Source organism: Protopterus annectens, chromosome 5.part0, assembly GCF_019279795.1.
Source record: "Protopterus annectens isolate FY-2018-M chromosome 5.part0, PAN1.0, whole genome shotgun sequence".
Lineage (NCBI taxonomy): Eukaryota > Metazoa > Chordata > Ceratodontiformes > Protopteridae > Protopterus > Protopterus annectens.
The window spans coordinates 1,810,251,575-1,810,276,550 of record NC_056735.1 but is presented as its reverse complement, the minus strand read 5'-3'; the positions used below and the strand labels follow the sequence as shown (position 1 = coordinate 1,810,276,550).

The window sequence follows — 24,976 nt, the reverse complement described above, 5'->3', positions numbered from 1 at the left end:
CCATACGCTTTTTTAGGTACCATTGTAATTTCCTCATATGCAGTTTCGCAAATGGTATTATCAGAATGCAAGATGCCATGAAACCCAAAACCTGCAGAATTTTTCTTGCAGTTAATTGGGTCTTTGTTGCCACTGTCTTGACATATTGAGTCAGTTGTAACTGCTTGTCTGGTGTAAGATAAGCCTTCTGGGCCGTTGTGTCCAAGCTGGCACCCAGGAATGTCATTTTTTGTGAGGGTACTAGTTTTGACTTCTTTTCGTTTACTGTGTACCCCGGGCAATTTAGTAGATGCTTCACAAAAGCCAGATGTTGTATGAGAATGTCTTTTCTTTCTGCTTGGATGAGACAGTTGTCCAGGTATGGATATATTTGAATTCCTCTTTGTCTGCAGTATGCAATTACTGGTGCCAGGTATTTTGTGAATACTCTCAGCGCAGTAGATAAGCCAAAGGGCAGTGCAGAAAATTGATAATGGGTTGAACCTGCAATGAAACGGAGGTACCTTCTGCAACTTTGTCTGATAGGGACATGCTGGTATGCCTCCTTGAGGTCCAACGTTACCAGCCATGCTTCCTTGCCCAACATGGGAAGTAGCTGCTGTAGTGTTAGCATCTTGAATTTGGGAACTTGTAAGTGTTTAGAATTGAAAGGTCCAGAATTGCTCTCCAAGCATTTTCCTTCCCGGGTACTAGGAATAGTCTTGAGTAAAATCCTTGGCCTTGCTCTTGAGTTGGTACCCTTTGAATGGCTCTCATGGCCATGAGAGTTGTAATTTGTTTTTGAGCCTCTGCCCTTTGATTTTGTGGCAGGTTTGGCATTCCTCTTTTTATTGGCAAGGTGTGGAAGTGGAATCTGTATCCTCGTAAAATTATGTCCAGGACCCATTTGTCCTTTGTGACCATGTGCCAGTTGTCTACAAATAATGCTAGTTTTCCCCCCAGGGGGGCTGACAAAAGAGCTTTGTTTGGTCAGTTGAGGTGCAAGTCATTGAGTTTGCCTTCTGGTGGCTTGAGACCTGTCTTCTCCTCCCTTCTGGGTTGGAGTGGTCCATTGGCGAGGTTTATACTGAGCTTGTGGTTGTCCTCTGTCCCTTGGGTGCCTGTATTTACCCCTCTGAGGCCTGTCAGTGGCTGGAAAGGACCAATTTTTGGTTGGCCAGTTTCTGCTGAAGCGAGGGGGTAGTACCTGTAAGAAATCTTTGACTGTCTGCATTGATTTTGCCTTATCCTCCCTTTCCTTTAAAACTTCTTCTGCTTTAACACCAAAAAGAACATCCTGCTGCAAGGGAGCATCTAGTAGTTTTGCTTTAACATGTTCAGGCAGACTCTTCTCCTTTAACCAGGCATGCCTACGTATAACTGATCCAGTGACTGTTGCTCTGCAGGAGGCCTCCAAGGAATCAAACCCACATTGTAAGGTATGTTTGCCCACCTGCTCGGTGGCGTGCAACAAATCCTGTACTTCTTTCAATTCAGATTGTTGAGGAAGAGTTGTTATCTTTTGTTTTAACTGAGAGATCAGAAATTGCTGATACTTAAGCATATGAAATTGACAGTTTAGAGCTCTCATAGCTAAAGTGGCTGAGGTGTAAACCGTTTTCCCCCATCTGTCTAGTGCTCTTGAATCCCTTTCAGAAGGTATTGGATTTTTAGCCATGGAAGCCTTAGCCCCCTTGGGACTCTGGAAGATAGTCTCTGGGTCAGCTACTGGGCTTTTGTAAAGGAATTTATGGGAATCAGGTACTCTGTAATATCTGTCAGGCTTGGCCGGGGCAGGAGGCAGAGAGTCAGGGTTGAAACTGGATTCTAAATAAACATCATCCACAATGTCCAGAACAGGAGGGATGGCTAGAGGTCTGTGTTGGGGGAGTAAAAGAAAAACTCTGAGCCTTTTCTTGGAATCAGAGTAATCCTGACCTTCCCAGTGAAAATGCTCCCTCATAGTGTGTAAAGTTTCCCCAAAAGAGTAATCTTCTGGAGGGGAAGCAGAGGGAATAGAGTCCTCAGCATCAGAATCTTCATAAGGAGAGAAGGAATAGTCTTGGTCTTCAGAGGAATCCGAAGAAATAGACAGTTGTTCAGAGGAATCAGATTCTTCCTCTTGTCTAGGCCTTTCGTCAGGAGGAGGCTGGGAACCCATGATAAGAGTAATCAGATCTTCAGCCATCTTAAGCATCTGTTTCTTAGGCAAAGGGCCTTGAACAGGAGACTGAAGTGAAGCTTTTTTTCGATTTGGAAGGAGTCTTCGATTTTGAAAATGTTTTGACTGTAAGAGTTGTCTTTCTGAAAACGCCTTCAGAAAGTGAAGGTGTTTCAGAAGTACTGGCATCCTTGGAAGGTAAGTCGTCGGTAGGGCCTGAAGTAAAAGGCTGCGTCGGCCTGGTACATTCCATCAAAATATCCATAGCGGTCTCGGGTTCCTCAACTGCGGTAGTCAGAGGCTGCGTCGGAGCCTCACAGATAACCAGAGACCGGATCAACTGAGGCCTCGGCTGTCGATCCTTATTCCTGCGTTTTTTGTGCACGCCGGTAGTCTGTAGCTCCGACGGCATGTTATAATTGAATTTTCTGCCAAAAAAATGTCGAGCGAAATCAAATCGTGTTTTAATAGTGCGTTTATTAAATCTAGCACAAAAACGACAAGAAGTGACGTCGTGATCAGGGCCTAGGCAGGGTATACAATAAGAATGAAAATCCTTATGAGGTATTTGCTTCCCACAAGAAATACAATTGTTAACTTTTTCTGACATTGGTCTGAGGCAAGAAAAGTTTCCCCAACGAGGTACTTAGCTTTACAGAAGACTTCGGTCTGAAACTCGAATTCGAAAATCTCAGGAGTTGGCCGACCGGCACTTGCGAAATGCTTCTGCTTCGGGCACCGCGCGGCAAGAAAGACTGAAGAAAATGGCGTCAGTTGCAATACATGTAGCCCTGGCGCACTGATGTCAGGGATGAGGCGACAGCAACCGACATCGGACCAAGACTTTGGAAATCTGGCCAACTGCGGGACCGCCTGACGACAGGATAACCCTAGTGTGATGACTGCAGCAGGGTAACACGATGAACATCAATCTCTTTAAAATCTTGAATGATTTCCCCCTTTCTTGCAATTTCTGGAAAATTTTAGAAGATGCTGGACCAAAAAGGTTGTCCATGTACAAAACGGTATAGGCTTTGCCTTTACATCATCTGGCAAGGATTGGAAGAGCAGTCAAGAGTACCTTCTTAAAACAGAACCACTAGCTGCTGCTCTGGAATATGCGTCAGCAGCATCATAGTCATACATTATTTAATGCCTAGGTATTTGTGTAGCAGAATTGTACACGGACTGAAAAGTAGATTTGTTTTCGGAATCAGGAAGACCAGAAATTATTTTGTTTGTGTGCCAAAAATAGAGCTATCTGGTCATGTGGTTTTGGTAGTTTATACCACAAAAAGAAAGAAATGAACAGCTGCACAGTTTCTGTAACTATCCATAGTCCTAATGCCTTTATAACAGTCCAAGATTGGAAGAAGCTTTGAGGCTTTTTCAGATTCAACTGAAAGTACAACACTGTTTGAAGAAAGAATTTTGTATAAATATGTGAAGCCAGGACTTAATAAAACTTATTAGGCTTTTTAGTAGATAGTGGCTGTGACTCAGGGGTTAAACATGCAGATAAAAAGGTGTCTTGTAAAGCATCAAGCAAAAAAGAAATACAGAAATGTTTTGGGATATCCATGTTAAATAGGTTGTGGTATCTTTTTTTTTTTTTTTTGCATTTGAGAAATCAGTTTACCAGTGGAAGTACAGCAACATTTTTAGAACTGTATCAATTCTTCAAAAGGGCAAGGGAGGAGAAAGAGTTATCTTTATCCTCTGATATAAATCCAGTTGGTGACTACATCCAGGAAAAATAAGCCATTGAGACAACTTTGTGGATCAGAGGGAGAGACTGCATCAAGTGGGGAGGTTAAGCAGTGGGTTTTCCACGTTCTCTTTTTAGGAGTTATCAGCAGACATAAGACAAAAGACATCTAGTGTACATCTATAAGGGTACCTGAGACATCATCTCAAACAATTACATGCAGTATTCAATCACTGTCCTTTAGAGATCACCAGCCAGGGGACCCCCTTAGCGATCTTACCAGACAATGTGCCTCAAAGCTGCTCCTGAGGGGTCCTAATAGTGGAAACAAATAGGGAAGTAGAACAGCCTGTGGTCTTATTACTGACCCAGTAGAGACGACCATTTCTGAGCAAACAACTGAAACCTCTGATTGCTTAGATTTGAGTTTATGTGTCGTTTAAGGAATGTCCATGAGAGATGACTTGAAGGCCATCCTACCTCATGGTAACCCCTGATATCCCTCCCCTTCAAACGCTTTTCCAGGACGATAGATGCCATAATGTGCTGAGGCCAAACATTACCCGTCTCCAAAAATTGATTATGGGATTCGACCCTATACTTTACAGTTCTATCATTAAAGAGAGCACACAATTGTCAGTTTGGTACACTGTACTCCAGGCCTAGACACAAAAAACAGTAGGAATGAAAGACTTTGTGAGGATTTGCTTCACTCATGTGAAACTATTTTTACCTTTAAGTATTAAAGAGCTAAGCAACAGAAAGAATAAATCAATAACAGAGTTCCCCACCAAGGTACTAAACTGAACTTTCTAGCTTCAGACCAAGACACAGACTGATGATGTGATCACACATAATCTGGTGCATCAGACTGACAACGTAAGAAAGAGAAATGAAAATGGTGCTGGCCAACAACACTTTATACCACCAACATCTTGACATTGGCTAGTGAGGGCATCTACCAGCAGGGGATGAATAAATCCCCTGATATTTGGGTGTGCCAGAGGCTTCATGTTTCCTGATGGCTCCCTCAGCAAAATTTCACATAGGAAAGCTGCAGTGGTTCTTAAAAAAACTGCTGGTCCCAACACCAGAAACCTTTGAAAAATCCCTTCCCTCTTCTCCCACGCCTTTGGTGGGAGGAAATTATCAAGACAAATTTTTCTACCATCTGCAGCAAATCAGACACTAACAATGGACAGCTCAGACTGGGCTTGGCAGAGAAATTTAACCAGCTTCAGGTCCAAGGAACAGGAATGGACACTTGGCAGCCCAGCACATCAACATAACAGACAATGAAAGTCATTCTAGCCACGAAAGCCTTCAATAAAGATACTAACAGACAATGCAACAGTGACTTGATAAATCAAAAACAATGCTCACTTGCACTGTATGTGCAGATTAACTATGGCAAGTAGCACAACTCCTCCTCCTGTTCTCTATATCCTCTCACATTCTAGGGCAGGACAACCTTCTAGCAGACAGTTTAAGCAGCTCTTTCTTAGAACATGGTTTTTGAAGATGCTGAAGAGAGAAGTTTGTCAACACTTAAACACACTTATGGGGTGTGCCAGTAGTACACCTTTTTGTGTCTACAATAAAGCAGCAGCTCAAGAAGTTCTGTTCCACAAGCCCCCTCCTCCCAGAGCGGAGTGTGGAGAACAGATGGTTTCTCCTTCAACTAGACAGACCTTTTCCTTTATGCCTTCCCTCCACTACCCCTTACCCTAGGGTACTGCACAGCAGAAATTGAAGGAAGACAGGCCAAAGGTGATACTGATTGCTCAGATAGCACCAATTCTACTTGCTCCTCAGCAAGGGGAGAAGCAGAACACTATTTCTAACCATGGAACTCCTAACCAAAGAAAAAGGTCTGTTATACACCTTAACTTGAGGGTACTCAACCTGACAGCTTGGTTAATTGGCTCTTGATTCCATCCAGGCAATCAGTTTTAGAGAAAATACTTGCAATTCATACACAGGCTAGAAAACAAAGTACCAGAAAAAAAATTATTTAGCAAAGTGGAAAAGGTTTTCTATTTGGTGCAAAATAAATAGTATTCTATCCACCAAAGCACAGTTGGAACAGGATCTGGAATACCTCTCCCATTTGTATAAAGAAGGCCTGTCTTATTAAAGTGTAAATGTGTGTACTTTAGCTATCTCTAGCTGCCTACATTCATCCTAACATGAAATAGCTTCCGAAAGATATCAATATCTCAGACCCCCCCCCCCCCCAGGGATCCTTCTCCTGTAAGGGACCTGGAATATACATAATGGAAAAACTGACTCTCCTCCCACCCTTTCAGCCAGTAGTCTCAGCACCCCTTAAACTACTAGTGTGGAAATCTGCCCTACTGCTGGCACTCACCTCAGCCAGAATATTTCAAAACTACAAGCCCTCATGTGTAGGGAAACCTTTGTCATAATTCACATGAACAGCGTCACCTTGAAAACAAACTCCTACTTTATGCCAAAAGTGGTATCAGAAGTCTCTTTGAACCAGGCCATACATCTCTCTGTGTTCTTACAAAATCCCCAGAACTAAGGGGAAAGAATTCTACACTCCCTGGATGTACACAGACAGCTAAGGTTCTACCTCTGCAGGACTATATTTCCTAACGAACCTTATTAACTTTTGTATATCTGCAGAAGAAAAGAAGGGGAGAGCTGTAGGGAAGCATTCCATCTCAAAATGGACAGCTAACTGTAACACATTTTGTTATACATATCATGGTAAACAGATACCTGACAGAGTAAGAGCACATTATATCAAGAAAAGCAGCCAACACAGTATTCCTGAAATGGACTCCAACCAAATCTATCCTGGAAGCCACTACTTCCTCAGTTCATACATTCATAAACATTACCACATTGGTGCCATTTCTAGCGCCTGAGCTGGGTTTGCCGCTTGCATTCCTGAAAAGCATTGTCTTCCTAGTGCAGTCTACTCTCCAACCACCCCAATAAAGCACTTTTGGTAGTCTACCTCAAGACTTAACACTGCAACACTGACTATGAAGAGCACAGTATATTTGAGTTGATAACTTACTATAACTGTATGTGATGGAGTAGATCAGAGTAGCAATACACTCTTTCCCTCTTTCCATACCCTCTTTCTGTGTGTCCTGGAGTTGGGCTAGGTACCTTACCAGTCACCCTCCCAGCTCTTTCCTAATTACAGTCAGTAGTGGCTTCAACGCAGGTTGTGATCCACCTGGGGAACATTCAGACTTCAGTTCCATGGGCAAGAATGACCTAAGGATGGCAACAACTGACAAATCTTTATACCACTGATGTTCTGAGGTCAGCTTTTGAGAATGTCAGATGTCTGGGGGGGGGGGGTGAAATGTTCTTGTATTTGGAACGACCATGGGCTTCTGCACAACAAATGTTCCAAGAGTTAATACTTTAACACTGATTACAAAGAACATCTTTTTTATTGTCTCAGTGATGAAATACTAACAAAGATAGTACTCAAACTTATGTTCTGGACCTAGACAAAGTAAGCTCTTAGTACGGCTATCCTAGACAAAGTAAGCTCTTAGTACGGCTATCCTTACAGGACGTCCATTGACCACAGTCTCATTTCGCTCTTTTAGCTGGCAAGAAATTATACAAATTTAATCAAAAAAGGAAGTGAAACAAGAAGGGCTCACAACAAGCACACTTATCTGCTCATAAAAAATGGAATCTGGTACAAGCCATATGACTGGCAGACTGAGGAACTTGTGTACCAGCATGCAGTATTGTGCTTTGGTCTGTACAGTATAAGAGGAAGGTGCCCATGCCTTGCCAAATGTATGGTACCCTTGGCAGGATATTTCCCATTAGTAAGCTATACTGAAACGGTGATCTAATGATGAACATCTAGCCAGCTCCCACATGAAAAAGAAACATCGCTACACTGATGTGTTATCCTTTAGGAGAACACCATCCATATGACTCACTCTCACAGCCAACAGTCTAGCATTGCTCTAGTACAGTGATACCATGTGTTAAGGGACCAAAAGTGTACAGAAACCTGTAATAGGTGAAATGCAACATCTCCTGTACGATCCCAAGACTTAGAGCATGAAAATCTATGGCAGTGCAACATGACAACAGGTAAGATAAAGTAAGGATAATTAGATTAGGACAATAACGGCCATCATTCTTTACTTGATTTACTTTTAAGCAAAGGCACTATTGCTACAATAAAACACAGACTGAAGCACTCGTAACAACAAATGATCTTGGAGATCGGCTTTTTTAGAACGAGGAAGTACAATTATAGGTCAGTACACTTACCATAACACATCTTCTAGAAATACATTTGGTCTTAAATGTTGAGAGTAAACTCACTGAAACCCCATTTCACTGAGTTTGCCCACTGCTGTAGTACTTCCAACAGTTTTCTATGGATCCTTGATCTAGTTCTGCCTCCCCCCTCCAACTCAAGTAATATAAAACTTCTCTGGGATGGCATTTCTACAGAAGAAGAGCAAACTTGACAAAATGGGATTTCATTGAGTTTGCCCTCAGTAATTGGACTGTATCCAAATAATCACTGTAACAGTAAATTATAACATTTGAATTATCTAACCTTACCTCAAATCTCTTGTGCTTGAAACTAAAAAGGTGGTGGTTTCTCTCCTTCCCTTTATATACCAGCACATGTTCATGTTAGTGTGGACTGATGGAAGTAGGCATATGGCTTCCTTTTATATCCCAAGCTGCTACATGATCTCTTAGTTCTTTGAGCTTTAATTCCATAATAAAGAAAGATGAAAGAAAGACAGATGCTGTAAAGAAATAGCAATTCAGTTTTATGGACAAAAATTTAACTATTTAAAAACTAGGTTAACATGGACATGTGCAAGTTTAACAACCTACAAATAAGCAGAACACCACGTACTGATGTAAACAGCAATAAAATCTGGGGAAAAAAAAACACTAGCAACTGGATGACCAACAGAACTTTAACAACAAAGTAAAAGCTAAAAACTGCAAAGAGTTTGTAGTTTTTACCTTTTACTTTGTTATTAAAGTTCCATGGTCGTCCAGCTGCTGGTGTTTTTTTTTTTCTCTCAAGTATAACAACCTGTGCTCCGTTAGTGAGAAACTATGGCATCATTAGAAAAATAAAATTAAATGAAGTGACAAAGGCAGAATGAAACATTTTACAGAAGGTTGTATCAAATCACCAACTTGCAATGATCATAACACTCCAAGATGGGGAAATCAGTGGTCAGAGGTTTGCTTTGGGAGAATGATGGCTTTGCCCAATAAGATGTTATTTGGGTATCACACAAGAAATGCTTTTTTCAAACACTTGATATCTTTGCTGGACATTAGGGCATTAAGTGAGTCAAAATCCTATCAGTACTGCATTCTCAATGTCTAATTGCACATTCTTGCGTAAAATTTTAGAATTTTAGAAAAGGAACCACAGTCATTAAAGAAGACATTAGCCCTAGAGCCCTGCAGCAAAGATTCAATGAAATAGCAAGGGTACTACAATCTGAGATACAAAACAAAGGATATTAGATCATCTCTCTTGCAGTAAAAATGACGTAAATATCTGGATGTCTAGGGAACAGCCTAAAAAATTCAAGAGATGAAATGGAGTCAAATGGGGCTCCACATGATGCACAGTAATTCCAGAAACTGAAAAGTTTGGAGCAGAACATCCTTCTTTTGTACAAGACATGCTTGCTGTCAGCCACTAGGAGCCTGCCATCTACAGAGGGAAATGGTTTATTTCCTTGCAACCTCATGAAAATGGACATGATTATTAAGCAGTTACGCTATGTAAACTCACTTCATCCAACTTCATAACACACAAATGGGGTCACAACAGGCTGCAAAGATTGACTTCACTGTGTAGAAAGGCAAAGCCTTGACTATGACTCAGACTGCCCGAGATCAATTAGTGAATCGAGAGCTGGAAGAGTCCATTGGAAAGGGTGACTGTCGATAGCTAATGCTAGCTTGCTCATCTGGGGTAGGAAGAGATGGTCTGATCTTCTGCAATTTTATCACCTATTTGAGACAGAGGTGCACAACATGCAAAGCAAGGGCCAGGAATATAGACATGGCACTAAAACAACATTTGTGCGGCAGACTTTATGAGGAATGAATGGAACATGAATCTCCATGCAGAAATCACTGAAGGCCTTAACATTTTCAAGTGTACACATTCAAGTCAGCCACAAAGGGAGGTGTTAGGGCTAAAAATAACAAAGTCCCTGATGTCTGGTTGAATAACTGTCTCCCTAGATTGGTTCTTGTCCCACTTGGAAATGAACAGGACAACTGACTGCAGAAAGAATAACTGGCAGACAGTAGCAGATTAAAAAAACACAGAAAAAATTCTCACATTGAATATACCCGACATACACAATTACAAAAAAAGATTTTTTTTGCTGCATCCTTTTATTGTATTCGCCTTACTCTGTTCTGAGGTCACTGCACCCTACAGAAACTGTGAACACTGATCACTGACAGGCAGTGTAACACCTTCTCAAGCACTCCAAGGAAAACCCATTTTAGAACACTCAGACCTTGTTAACTTGCAAGAAAACAAACAACATCCTCTACATATGAATAAGTAAGAACACACACAAATATGCCAGCTTGACCCAGTACACTCAGGCAACTAAAAGTTGGACTTTGGTGATCTGAGCAAGTGTCTGTAAGCCTGATCACACATTTCATGAACTTCCTGAGATGTGAAGTGAAAATGAAGAGAAGGGACAACTTCTCAAATGGACTGGCTCCAACATAAAAACAGAGGAACCTTTTGGAGTACGTCATGCCCATGTGCAGATAAATAAGCTCCTAGAAAATCTAAAGAATGCATCCAGTCTGCTCTGGAGAGCAAAGGAAAAAAAGACTGAAGGGTGACCATGAGAAAGTACAGGTTTGTAAGTGAAGCTTAGCATAACAGTAGATGTTCTAAGAGATCACTGTTGCAGCACCCTCCATGCACTCCAACTGTCAGACGCTCAAGCACAGCATCATAAAAAAAGACATTTGGCTTGCAGAGAGCTTCAGAGCATTTTTTTGCTCCGGTGGCTCGCAACAGCCCTGAAGAACAATTCTAAGAAACAAACCAAACAGTAACTATATAGAAAAAAGGATAGACAAATCCACACCATTGCAGCCACAAAACAAACAAATAAATAAATAAAAGGGGGTCACGAGAAAGGAGAGGATACTGCAACAACGATCTATTAGAACATCTACTGTTATAGCATACTTTCACTTACACAACTGTACTATTTTCAAACACTGATCACAGACACAGTTGCCTAAGCTATACAAGTAGATTTCCACAGCTTGGGGGGAAAAAAGGAGGAGGCCACTAAGTTAAGACTCCAGGAGCATCTGGAGAATGCTCCTAGCAAAGCTGTTTTGGACTTTGAGAACAAATCCAGTTCCCAGTGTTTTGAAAAAGTGTGTACAGAGGACATTGATGCTGCCTCTAGAATACATCTAGAGTTCACCCTTTTCAGAAAGCCACCAAAAAAGTCAAAGCTCTTGTGGAATGGGCTGCAACCCTGTCTGGAGGAGGTTTATTGTGCGGAAAATGCAAAATACAACAGTATGAAGCAACCACTTGGAAATGGTCTATTTTGAAAATGGCTGTTATTCCCTCTTTTCTACATATCAGACAAGCAGCCAATCTGCTTTCTTGAAGGCTTAAGTTTTTTCAGTTTAGTAACAGAGCTGTCTGTAGACATCTAGAGTGTGAAGAATCCTTTCTTCCTCCTCCTTTGGTTCAGTTAAGAAAACTGGGAGAGTAACATTCTTGCTTAAAGTAAACCCGTGAGATCACCTTTTTTTTAACAGCTTTATTAAATTATCACCTAAGACAAACATTTATATAAAAAGAAAACAATTGTTAACATGGACACAGGTACAAACATTACACATAACATACATGCTTTTATACAATTATCATCAATCCATCCATCATTACATGAATTACTCAATTCCTAACCTCCCTCCTCCAAAACATTATTATGTATGTATTGTTCCCACAATTTCCATTTTTTCTATGTAGTTTGCTACTAAGATTCTACTTCCAGTTCTTTATATCTGTAACAATATACACAAATTCAAGTACAGATGGTTTAGACTCCGATTTCCATGATCTTCTGGTAATTGGTAATTTTTTAAGGGCAGCCACCAGAATTAAACTCAACAAGACCTCACTATGTTTAGGCAATTCAGATCCTGTATCCCAGCTCAAAAATAATTTCCTTAGTTACAACAATTTACTCACCCAATATTTTTAACAGAGTACTCTGCAGGGAATTTTTTAACTCTCCCAACTCATTATACTCCCATAACATATGTTTCCCAGTTACCTCATTTTTCCCCCCATCACATCTCCGTTTGCCATCTACTGAAGGAAAATTATTTGAAGTCATCTAGGGGTATAAGAAGACCTATGCAAACACTTCAAAAAAAATCCTAAATCTTCTAGACTTTGCTGCATATTTGGGAGCCATACAAATGTCCTCCCATTATTTCCTTGTGAATTGCTTATCCAATCTCTCTAATCTTTTAGCCTCCAACGGAGTCCTATAGTTATTATGCAAAATTTTATATGCCATACTAATTATCCCTTTTAACAGCAGCTTATGTTATAGATTTAACTAAAAACTCTACCACAGCAAGTCTTTCACTTAGGATTCCCCCATCCCTTTCTCTTGGCCTATACTTTTGATATCAGATCCCGACAGGGATGGCAGTCTCCAGCCTGCAGTCCAAATATCTTCATGGCTCTTCACATTCTGTTCTCCCTCGCTCTCTAATTATTTGATCCCAGCACCTTGGTCCCTTTGCCAGTTTTCTCCAGCAAGTTCCCGGCCCCTCTTGCATATTCCCTATACCCCTAATTGCAGTCATCCCTATAAGCAGAATCTCCTTTCTCCATTCTTGCATCAGCTTAGTTCTTAAAATAATTTCTGCTACTGTATGAATATAATATTCTGTATGGCTGTTATACTCCTCAAGGATCAACACCCAAAATCCCATTCTATTCTTATTTCTTGAATTTCATAGGTTCATACTAGGCTATCTGCCCTAGGGCATTTATAAGCCTAGCCAGAGTGTGTTTGGCTTTCGCCACCCATTTTAAATTAATTTTGTTATGCCCTTTTTCGAGGTTAGTATACTGCGCCTCTGTCTAACAGTGACACAGAAGTGATACCTGGGGTAAACCTACGATCCCCCATCCACTCATCAAGATTCCTCTTGAAGAGAGTCAGTGAGGGACTCTGCCTAACCTGGACTGGGATTTTATTCCAGAGTGAAGGGAACCTCTGGGTTATGAATCTGTCCCTCCAGCATGTCCTAATTATTTCAGTGCTGAGGTTCAAGTCTCTCAATCGCGTAATTCGATGGGATTTGGATTTTCTGAGGTGCAGCATGTCCATTAATTCCGGGTTGGACATGGCTTTATACGTCAGGCACAGATCGCCTCTGAGCAGGCGGTATGTCACCGAGTAGAGCTGGAGTTTCTTTAACCGGGCAGCATATGGCATCTATTTGAGCCCTTTGATCCTCTTGGTGAGGTACTTTTGGGGTCTTTCCAGTTGCTGCAGGTGTCTGGTAAGGTACATCCCAAAAGGGGCATTGTACTCAATTATGGGCCTGATGAGGGATGAGTAAAGAGGCACGATGACCTCCCCTGATCTAGATGTGAATCCCTTCATGATTAAGTGGGCTATATAAAATGTTTTTCTAACCACTTTGGCCATGTGGTTGTCAAATGAGAGATTGCTATCAACTTGGGTCCCCAGGTCCCTAATTACTTCTTCCATACTTAATGGATTACCACTTATGTGGTAATTTGTGGGCACTTTGTTTTTGCCAAAGGGGATGACTATACACATTTTGGTGTTTAGCTTGAGGCCATGGCTCTGGCACCAGTTGTCTGTTTCTATGAGGCCCTTTTGGAGGATGCTTGTGTCGGTTGGAGAGTTGATTATGGCGCCCAGTTTGCAGTTATCTGTGAACTTGGTCAGCCACAGTCCTTCCGTGTTGGCCTGTACCTCTGAGAAATATATACCGAACAAGAGAGGTCCCAGGACTGAGCCTTGTGGGATGCCACTTGTAACTAGTTTGGAGTCTAACATGGCTCCAGCAATTCTAACCATGTGGGTTCTGCCCTTGAGCCAGTTTGCAACCCATCTAGTGACATATGGGTTTATATTTAAGCTGGTGGGCTTATCTATAATGCCCGAGTGGGGTATTGTATCGAAGGCTATTGCGAGGTCCAGGTAGGCTGTGTGGACCACCTTCCCCTCGTCAATGGCCTTGGTGACTGTTTCAAAGAAATCGACCAGGTTTAAGAGGCAGGATCTGCCCTTAAAGCTGAACTGGGTAGGATCCAGTGTCTGTAGGTCCCCAATATCTTTATTTATAAGGTCCATGATGATCCTTTCCATAGCTTTGCAGACCAAGTTAGTCAGGCTTATGGGGTGATAGTTTCCAGGATCCGTTGAGGCACCACCTTTGTGGAGAGGGACCACCGTTGCTGTATGCCACTCTTTGGGTACATATCCTGTAGTAAGGCCGAGATTGAACAGTAGTTTTATGTTTGGGTTTAGCTCTTCTTGGAGTTCATGTAGGACGCAGCCCGGGACACCGTCTGGTCCCATTGATGCTGTATTTTTGCTTTGGAGAGGGCTCTTACCTGAGCATCTGAGATGTCAGGGGCAGCACTCTGCTGGGATAGATATTTGCCCTTTGGTGGGAGAAGTTTGCGCTGAACCTGTCAGCTAGGATGTTGGCAATGTCTGTGGGTTCGGTGTATTTTTTGTCATTTTGGACTAATTCTGAGCATATCTGGGAATTCCCACCCAGGTTCCTAACATAACTAAAGAAAGCCTTGTGATTATCCTTAGTGTCCTGTGCAATTTTTCTCTCAAAGCTGGCCTTAGACGATTTTAGGAGTGCCCATAGTTATTGCTAATACTGATCAGAGATGCCTTCCCTTTTTGGGATTTTGCTCTATCATGTAGTAGCTTCCTCCTTCTATTGTATAGTTTGTTTATGGCTGGAGTCCACCAGACAGGATGTCTGCCTTTGGAGGATTGGGTCTTGGTTTTACTTGGGATTGCATGATTCATGCATTCCTGAAGGTGTTCATAGAATGCTTTTATAAAGGATTCTGCGGTCTGGGCCGTATTTTCCACAGGCCCGGGGGCTTTGAAGGATTCCACCTCGGTTTTGAGGAGTGTGAAATTTGCTTTAGAGAAGTTTTTCACTGTGGTTTTCTGGGCAGGGAGTGGGATCGGGATGTGAATATCCAGTGAGATTAGTTTATGGTCTGATCTTACCAGTGAGGGATACACTTCTGGTCTGGAGCATAGAGTCCCCAATGTTGGTGATGATCAGGTCCAGTATGTTTTCCCCTCTTGTGGGAGTGGTAACAAGTTGTTCCATAGCATTTGAGTTTATAAATTCTAGGAACCTTTGGGCTAGGGTGTTGGAGCTAGAGTAATGCTCCCAGTCTATGTTTGGGTAGTTCAGGTCGCCCAATATAATGGTGTTTGGAGAGACCTTCATATTTTCCAGTGTTCTCAGGAAGGCCGAGTGGAAATTTTGGGTTTGGGAGGGTGGTCTGTAACAGGCTATAAACTGGAAGGCAGTTTTACCCACTGTTAGTTGCACATGGATAGTCTCTGATGCTTTGTGCTGTGCCACCAACCTGGAGGTGTGGGTATCTTTGACGAATATTGATACTCCCCCCTCCTTTTGTGGTTCGGTCCAAGTTTTGGGGTCGAAAAGCATGGTATGAGGTATAACCTGGTAGTGCTGGGATGCTCTCGGGAGCCCTGAACCAGGTTTCTGTTACTGCACAGATATCGATGTTCTCTATGCTAAGGAGAGTTTCGAGTGCATGCATCTTGAGGTTTAGACTTCTGGCGTTGAGTAGCACTACTCTTAGTTTCTTATCCCTTGTGATACCTATGGAGGTGGGTTTGTCTTTTGAGCCTTGCCTAAAAAAGGCACTATGGGGGTAGCAGCCTTTGCTAATATCCAAAAGCCCAGGAGTGATAGGTGCAAGCTGTCCCTAGCAAAGCATCGTGGCTTGTCGAGCATGTCATCCCAGGCTGACAGGCATTGGATCCCCTTTGAATGACACCAATACTTAAGCTAATTGTTGAAATTGATCATCTTGTCTTCATATTGTGGCATAATTCTTGGTGAGGGTAAGATGCTACTCAAGGTCAGGGTCATACCGGCCTGGGCTACATGCTCAGAGAGCTCCTCTATGTCTCTTTTCATGTAGTCCAGGGAGGTACGTCTCAGGTCATTCACACCAGCATGGACAATGACTGAGTCATATTTGTACTTGCCTTGGAGTGACCTGAGTGCTTGTGTTATGTGGCGGATCCTAGCACCTGACAGGCAGCTCATCGTGACCTTCTCCTTGTTCAGCCTGGTGAGCGGGACGTCAGTGTGCCTGACGACAGAGTCACCTATTACAAGTGTATCAGGTGTGTTATTTAGCCTTAAGGGCTGTGACTGTTCAGCACACTGGCTTTGTGAGCTATGTGTTGCACGTGTTTTGTTTTGGGGTAGCGGTTGCTTGGGTGTCTGCTTTGGAGGTCTCTGCTGCTTATGCAGATTTTTATTTAGAGCCTCCGAGTATGTTTTTGTGTGTTTATGTGTTTGGTTTGCTGTCGTGGTAGGTCTATGTGAGACTGGAATTGTAGTGAGTGTGGTTTCCTTTTCCTCCTGACTGGTTATGCCAGTACTGAGTTGAGAGAGCTTAGCCTCCAGTTTGGCTATATGGATGCATCTCTCACATGTGTTGGAATTTGCTGGGAGGAGGAGAGGGTTGTCTGTGTACATGAGGCAGTTGTAACATTGCCTCAAGATTCCCAGATTCACCAGCTGGACCGGAGAGGAGATTGACAACTGACCTTTGGACATGCTATAATAGTATTGGGAATTCCTTTATAATCGAAAAAAAAGGGCCAATGGGGAACAAGGTACTCAAGGAGAGTTTGAGAGGGTGTAGTGCTTTTAATTTTTTAGTGCTGACTTATATAATTGCTTTAGTGAGCAAGTGCCAGGTAACAAATGCAATGTGCTACAGGTAACTTAAATGCAAAAACGACAAACAGTAACTTTCATTCAAGTGAAACAAGGAAATAAATACAGTAAGCAATGCAGATATCACTAGGGATCCACAGAAGCACTGAAAAGCCGCGTTTTAGGTGGAATTAGCGTTTCAGGGAAATAACAAGCAAACAAGCACACAAACAAGGCTAGATTCAGCAGGCCTGGATCTAGTCTATGCTACAGCAAACAAGGTGTACCAATTTCAGTAAGAAACAGTTCAAATATGCAGGCACTATAAGCCTTTAACCAGAAATTCCCAGCTCAGAAGGACAGAGTCCAGCCTCTCCTCCCACAAGAGTGCAGACCACGAACCTTCTTAATGTAAAATATCTGGTCTGAAGCCCAAGTGCATAATCCAAAAGACTCAGAATGATAGCTACACTTTAATCAAGTTACTACCAAGCAGTAATAAATACAACTGAATACTTTAAAGAATGCCTGGATTAGTGCTCAAGTTATACAAACATAGCTAGATTCAGCAGGCCTGGATCTAGTCTATGCTACAGCAAACAAGGTGTACCAATTTCAGTAAGAAGCAGTTCAAATATGCAGGCACTATAAGCCTTTAACCAGAAATTCCCAGCTCAGAAGGGCAGAGTCCCCCTGCTTCATAATCATCCATTTTGAATTATAGCTTTCTGCTTGGGATAGGTATATGAGCCTTAACTGTATAGCTCTAAAATATCCATTCAAATCAGGTAATCCTAAACCACCTTATTCTGATGGAAGAATCAACTTATCTCACTTGACCCTTGCCCTCTTCTCCTCCCAGATAAAAATCCTTCAACTCTTTAATTACTGTCCATAACTTCTCATCTGGTTGATAAAAATATGCCTGACCTGTTTATGAAACTAAAGGGACTAGAAACATTTTCACTGCTATTTGTATCTTGCTATCCACATCCATAAACAAGAACGTTTGGTTTCTTAGTCTTTATATTATCTTTTTAGTCTCTTCCCACATATTCTTAGCTGCTATAACATGATCAGTTTTATCCCATACTCCTAAACACTCATTTTATTGTGTCCTCATAAATATGGATATTGCTGAACCAATTCATTCTGTGGGCATGCAGTTTACAGCTATAGCCTTTGTTTTGTCTGCATTATAGTTTTATATCCCGAAAAAACTTGAAACCAACTCAGAATATTCCACAACACTGCTTTTCTGTTTTTATTAGGTAGAAAATAACACTGTCTGCAAATAAGCCAACTTTTCTTTATAACCGTACCGATCATATCCTTGAATTTTTGAGTGCCTTATTTTCTTTGCCAATGGCTCTAAATACAAAGCAAATAACAAAAGTGAAAGAGGATATTCATGTCTGATTCCTCTACTCAGACCCAATTTATTAGACAGGAGCCCTACCACTTCAACTTTTGCCTATGATTCCTCATACACCCTCTTAATTAACCTTACTATTGTATCAGGGAATGCAAATGCTTCCAGTTGAATGTTTTCCCTGGATTCAAGACCCACCAACAAGTTGTACTTTCTTACATTCTGCTTTTCTCTGGACCATCAGTGTTCTGTTAATGTCATCAAATGTTTGCTTTCCCTCCACAAAATCACAATGATCCATATCTATCAATTTTGGACAACTCCTTTGCTATTCTTTTCACTACTACATACATAAGAACTTTATAATCATGGCTTAAGAATGAAATGGGCATATATGAAGCTGGGTCGGATGGGGTCTTTACTATCTTCAGCTATATTCAGCCACTACAGCTTTCTTCCAAGATGGTGGTGATGGTTTGCCTCCTTTTAAAACACTTAAAACAAAACCTTCCAGATGTATATCACTTTATTCCCTCCTAGTTTCCAAACTTCCACAGGAACCATCTATTCCTGGAGACTTTCCTGCAGATTGATTATACGTCACTGTTTTTATCTCATCGCCTCCTATCTTAACTGTTAATTGCTGAGCCTCACTCATCTACCTGTAACTTTGGCATACTTAAGTCTTACATAAATATTTCCATTTGTACTTTTTTTTTTTTTTTTTTTGATTTCCACATTCCTCTGCTATATACAAATTTTCATAAAATTTCTGAAATATCTCTAACATCTGTATAGGCTCCCTAGTTGTTTTTCTTGCTATAGGCTTCTAAGTTTGGCAACAACCCTTTCTACTTTCTCTTGCCCAGGTTGTTGTGTTAAGAGTTTTTATGCTCTGGAGTTAATATAAAAACAGTTGCTTAACAGTAATCTTTTTAAACTCGTGCACAATATCCAGATACCTCATTACTTTTTCTTTAGCACTCTGAAGTTGTGTCTATTCTTGTTCTGGGAGATTCCCCTTATGCTGCAGCACTTTAAACTTTGTCAGCCCCTCTAAATAATTTTCGTCAGTCCCTCTAAATATTTTTTGTTACTTCTTAACCAAATAATATCTTTTTCTTTTATTTCTACCTTATTTTTAAACTTCAATTTCATTTTATCACACTCACTATCTAGAACTTCAGAAGAATTTTCTATCTCTTCCTTCTCTCTCTTCCTTCCCTAAGAGTCACTACAAGCTATGAACAGTTCAAATCCCTTCTCCATTCTCACCTTTCCCAAAACTGGAAATGTAATTGTATACTCCCTACCTAGATCTTATTTCATCCTAGTTCCTTTCTCCCATACCCCTGGTTCCCCTTCTTCAGACTCGGTCCTTAGCTCCCCTCCCTCTTCCTCTTATCTCCTCCCCCCTCCCTGACTAAACACTTTACTTCCTTCAAGTGCTCTCTTCCCTCTGCCCACCTGTATGCTTAGTCTCACATTTGAATCTTTTTGCCTTTTTCTTATGGTGTTCTTCTGGTCTCTATCTTAAAAGGATCTCTACTCTATCTGTTTTTCTGCTATCTTCCTCCTGACCTCCCTTCTCCTTTAAACTTTTTGCTTCTCCTTCGCTTCTCCTATGCATTCCTGTTCTTACATTCAAACTCATTCTATATTTTCCTTCTTCTTTACTACTTCACTTAACATTATAGTTGCATAAAAACAAGATTTTCTTATGTATACTGCCTAATGTACCTCATCTTTGAAGAATTGTTAAAATATTGTGCTATTAGAACTCTGAGTGTTTTTGTGTATAATGTATTAGTTTACACTCCTTCTGCTGTGTTTGTACAATGTATTATCATCAATATATGCTTGTATTTTTGTGTGCAATGTATTACTTTATTGTATTATCATGGAGCTTTTCTCCCCGGGCCTCCACTGAAAACGGGCTTTCGAGCCCAGTGGACTTCCCCGGTTATCAAACTGGAAATAAATAAATAAATATCTTCCCTAATAGTTCTTAAATAAGTTCCATTACTCATTCCTTAAATCCCTCTCTTTTTAACAGGGACGTAAGCAAGCGATAGAGTCTCATTTTTATTTCATTACCCTGCATTTTTATCTTGGTTATTATTGGTGCATGGCATGAAATAGTTATTGAATGTGTGTCAAAACTTTCAATTAAATACGTATGTTCCTGTGAAATATAATTTCTGTCTAGTCTATCCCAGTTATTGTACCTTGGGGACTAATATGGAGAATTCCCTTCACATTCCTATGACTAAATCCATATTTTCCACACCACATCTTTAATAAAGGTCTTCAGAAATCTACCCTCTTGTTATATTTTCCCTTCTAGATCCCCCAGACACATCCTCAGCATTGCAAATCAAGTTCCAGTCCTTACCTGCAAGTAATATTCCCTACTGAAAGCTGATTTCTCTAAAATTTTCTTAAGCTCCATAATAGCAGTTTTAGGTGGAATATAAATACATGTCAGTGGAATATTCATCCCTAGCCAGTAGCTCCTTACTACCACAAATTTACCATTACCATCTTTTTCCCCCCTCTCTATCACTATTGGAGCGTCTCTAGCAATTTGTGTATGCTCTCCCCTTTTCCTTAGTCCCTGACATTCTGCTAAACAGCCATCCTGAAATCCTTTATCAAATTCATATGTTCATTTCTTTCCAAATTTATCTCCTGTAGCATTACTATTTGCATTGTGCTTTTCTTAATATAATTCATACACTTACGTTTTTGACTATATATGTGAGGCCATTCACATTCCAAAATAATATGTTTAGTATACCCATTATGATAAGAAGTTATTTATTCTCGCCTATTATATACAATTGCTTTTTTAAATGTCTATTTCCAGCATTTGTGTTACATGCATCCACTAATGTTTGGCAGGTTGGTCTCATACAGTTGTTTCTTGTCATCTCCATTTCAACTTATGTCACATTTTACAAGACTTTGTTTTAATGAAAACCCTAGAAAAAAAGCACAGCCCACAACTTAGTAATTAAAAAAAAACTTCAAATAATGAATTTTAATCCCTCCTGATAGGAACAATTACCCCAAAATGAAAACTGCACACATAGGGATAAATAACTTAACCTAAAATTAAGGTTATCCATGATAAGATGCATACAGCAGCCTGTGCTACTACTTACACTAATCACTGTCTGTTCTTATCTTCAATTCCCACCCAGTTGTGAAAAACAGCTTATATGCTTTTAAGAAGCATTAAAATTTAGACTTAGTGTTCTGGCTTTTACCGCTTCCCCCTATAGTCAGCTTGCCTCCATGTTAATACAAACACCAAATGCATAGCCCTGCAAACTTCTCTACTTATACTGAATATTCATTTGCCAAAGGAAAACTTTTCACTATAGTCAATGTTCTTTTATTTACTTGCTTACACAAAAACTTATTAGATTAAACCAAAGGCCTTAATTCGGACATTCAGCTATGCAAAAGTAAGAGACTATCAGCTCTACATATTATAACCTGTGCACTTTTACAACCTACCCTCTACCTTAACAACTGAACTTTACAGCATATTAATTTAAACAAGCTTTTGTACAGCCTTTTCTTTTTAAATTGTAACACCTACATCATTAAACTATAAAAGAGAAAGGGCACTTGTTTACTTCCATACCCTTATCACTTACAGCAATAACTGAAAATACTTCATTTTATAACATGCAGTTTGTATTATGAAATGTCACATACAAATACCATTAACAAAACTGTTTCACTTTCAGTTACTTTTTTTCTTTCCTCCTTCCTTTAAATGTCCTTCCAAACATTTATGACATGAAGTAGGACACATGCATTTCAGTCCCAAACAAATTTAACCAAGTTAACAAAAGTCTAATCTTTTCACTTTTTCTTTTAAAGTCATATTTTGCAAATGTGATTGATGTTTTACGGTCTCACACTGATTCGATAAATTCAATATCGCTGTTCTTCCCATTCATCTCCACCTCCCAATACCAGACTTTAATTCAAGTTCAAGGTACTTTTGATTCTTGTACTCAGTTCCTGTGTTTTCATCTGTCTCGCACGCAGTTTCCTTTGGAACACTGAAATAGGTTTTATTGGCAAAGTATCTATTTAAGCTACATTACCTGAAGAATGAGAAGCAAAGCCCCATTAGGTTTGATGGTTCACATTTTGTTGGACAAACATCTGTAATGCCTCCTTAGCCTGTTTTGCATCAAAAATGACTTTGATCCTCTAGGGAAAACAATTTTGGAGACAGTTAGGTACAGCAGCTTCAATCTCACACCTGCTTCTCAACATTCCCTGATTGCTGGGATAAATTTGCTTCTCTTCTACCTGGTAAACCGTGAATACTCATTTCTACAAACACTTCACTGTCACCAATTTTCAATACTTTGCCCTTCTGCCACATTTGTGTCAGGATCAATTATTTCTGCTGGTATGACTACATCTTTATTTATACAGGTCTTGGCTACATTCTAATGGGAGGTTTGGAACCACATGATGTGCCCTTTAAAATAACAAATCTTGATTTGGAATACCAGTCCATTTACTTATTTATGTTTTCATAAAATTAATACAGTTGGTTCCTTCTTGTTTCTCTGGTACAGCAGCAAATCTCAGGTTTTCCCTGTGTGCTATGTCCTCTAACTCTAAAACTTTTTGAAACAGTTCTTCTTGAGCAGTCTCATACTTAGCCAGCCTTTTCTTCATTTCAACCTATGATTTTTGCAGTTTTATCAGTTCATATGAATAGCTGTTTACAGCTTCTTCCATTTTTCCAGCCTTTTGTTAATTAAGTTGATATATCCCATTCAATTTTTTGGAGCTTGAACTGCTTTTTGTTGAACAGCTGCAGGATTCTTCCCAGTCAGTGTTTCCTCTTCACCTTTTATAGTTGATTTTCTTATAGTCTGTCTTCTTTGCTGGCATCCAGGCAGTGTACTTACTAGCCAGTAACTGACTTTACTAAAACATGAAGAGTTTCTGGCCTTCATCTTCTCAGATTTCTTTTTTCATGCTGGGAGAGCTGAAACCAAGTTGTTGATTGATGTGCATCTATATTGGAATCCCCCTTAGACCATTTTAGGCATAAGGATAAAATTTATTCTCAGAGAAACCCTTTCCCTGTGGAAAACAATGAATGGTTGATTTGCCATAGAAACTTGTAACTCAAGACACTTTCCTGGCAGATGTGCAGCTGTCAGAGCAATAAATAGAAAGTACAGTTGTGTACACTTACCATAAATGTAGATGTTCAAGTGTATTAAATGGTGCAGTCATCACACTTGGGTTATCCTGCCAGGGGTAGCCCTCAGTTAGCCCGAATACCAGAGGCGTAGAATTCTGCATCGGTTGCTGTCACTCCAGGACTGACGTCAGGTCATCAGTGGTATAAGAACAGGCAGCCAATGCCATAACATCACTTTTTCTTGCCCCAAATGTCAGGAGCAACCAAATAGGGAGCTAGGTTATGGTAGAATACCACCAGTAGAAAGTAAATACCAAACAGACCTGTAAAGAGTGAGGAAGAGAGAGAGAGAGAGAGAAGGGGGATGGAGGGTGGGAAACCAGGACTGCAACAGTGAATACACTCTAACATCTACATTTATGGTAAGTGTAACACAACTATGTTCTTCATGTTACACTGTTGCAGTCATCACACTAGGGTTGATTCCCAAAGCTGAAGTACAGGTGGAGGCAGTCAAGAAGAGCTGGGGCTGGCTAGTATGCCCTGCAGGACTGCGGTTGCAAAGCCTGCCGTGGATTTGGAAAGACAGACAGGTGGTAATGCTTGGTGAAGGTATGAACAGAGCTCCATGCTGCAGCTTCCAGGATGTCTCTGGTAGGGACCTCTCTGAGAAAGGCTGCAGAGGTGGAAGTTGCCCTAGTGGAATGTGTTCCGACCCCCTGTGGGGGTGGTTTCGCATGGCATTTGTAACAGAAATGGATACAGTGTGCTATCCATTTGAAAATGGTTTGTTTTGATATGGCCTTGCCCTCTGCCCCTGGTGCAAAGCTGACTAGTAACTGGTCAGATTTCCTAAAGGGCTTAGTCCCATCCAGGTAGAATCTGAGCTGTGTACATCTAAAGAGTGCAGGATCCTTTCCCCTTTATTTTGAGGTTTAGGGAAAAAGGTGGGCAAATGAATAGATTAGTTGAGAGACACACTGGGACACCACTTTAGGCATGAAAGTTGGGTTAGTCTTGAGGGAGACCCTGTCAGCATAAAAAATTATGAAGGGTTCCACAGCCATGAGTGCTTGCAGCTCAGACACTCTTCTAGCTGAAGTGATGGACAGAAGCAAGGCTGTTTTCCAAGAGAGGAATTTTAACTCTGCTGAAGCTACAGGCTCAAAGGGCGGGGGGGGGGGTAGCATGAGCTTTTCCAACACAAAGTTAAGGTCCCGAGCAGGGGTAGGGGCTCTTCTGGGTGGTCTTAAGTTGTTAGCCCCTGTAAGGAACTGCTTGATGAGAGGGTGTGAAAAGAGAGGTGGCTCTGTGGTGTAAAGAGCAGAGATGGCAGAGGCAGGGATTTTAACAGACGAGAATGATAGGCCTCTGTGAAGTAGGTCTGCTAGGTAATCCAGGATGATAGGTAAGGAGGGCTGTGCTGGATCATCAGCTCCTTTAGCCTGGATCTAGGAACAATACCTTTTCCACTTGTTAGCATAGGACTTTCTAGTGTTGCGTCATCTGGCTTCACCT

The 24,976-nt window shown here is 40.9% G+C and overlaps 1 protein-coding gene across 3 annotated transcripts in view; it reads right to left on the bottom strand.

Annotated features, from left to right (window-relative positions):
• SENP7 (SUMO specific peptidase 7) overlaps window positions 1-24,976 on the bottom strand; it is a 2,310,641-nt gene that overhangs the window by 2,057,460 nt on the left and 228,205 nt on the right. For 2 of the 3 annotated variants that reach the window (XM_044071598.1, XM_044071600.1), the window contains exon 3: window positions 8,439-8,591. The gene's annotated coding sequence lies outside the window, so the exon portion shown is untranslated. Of the gene's footprint in view, window positions 1-8,438; window positions 8,633-24,976 lie in introns of all 3 variants that reach the window. The other variant, XM_044071599.1, reaches the window with a different exon arrangement.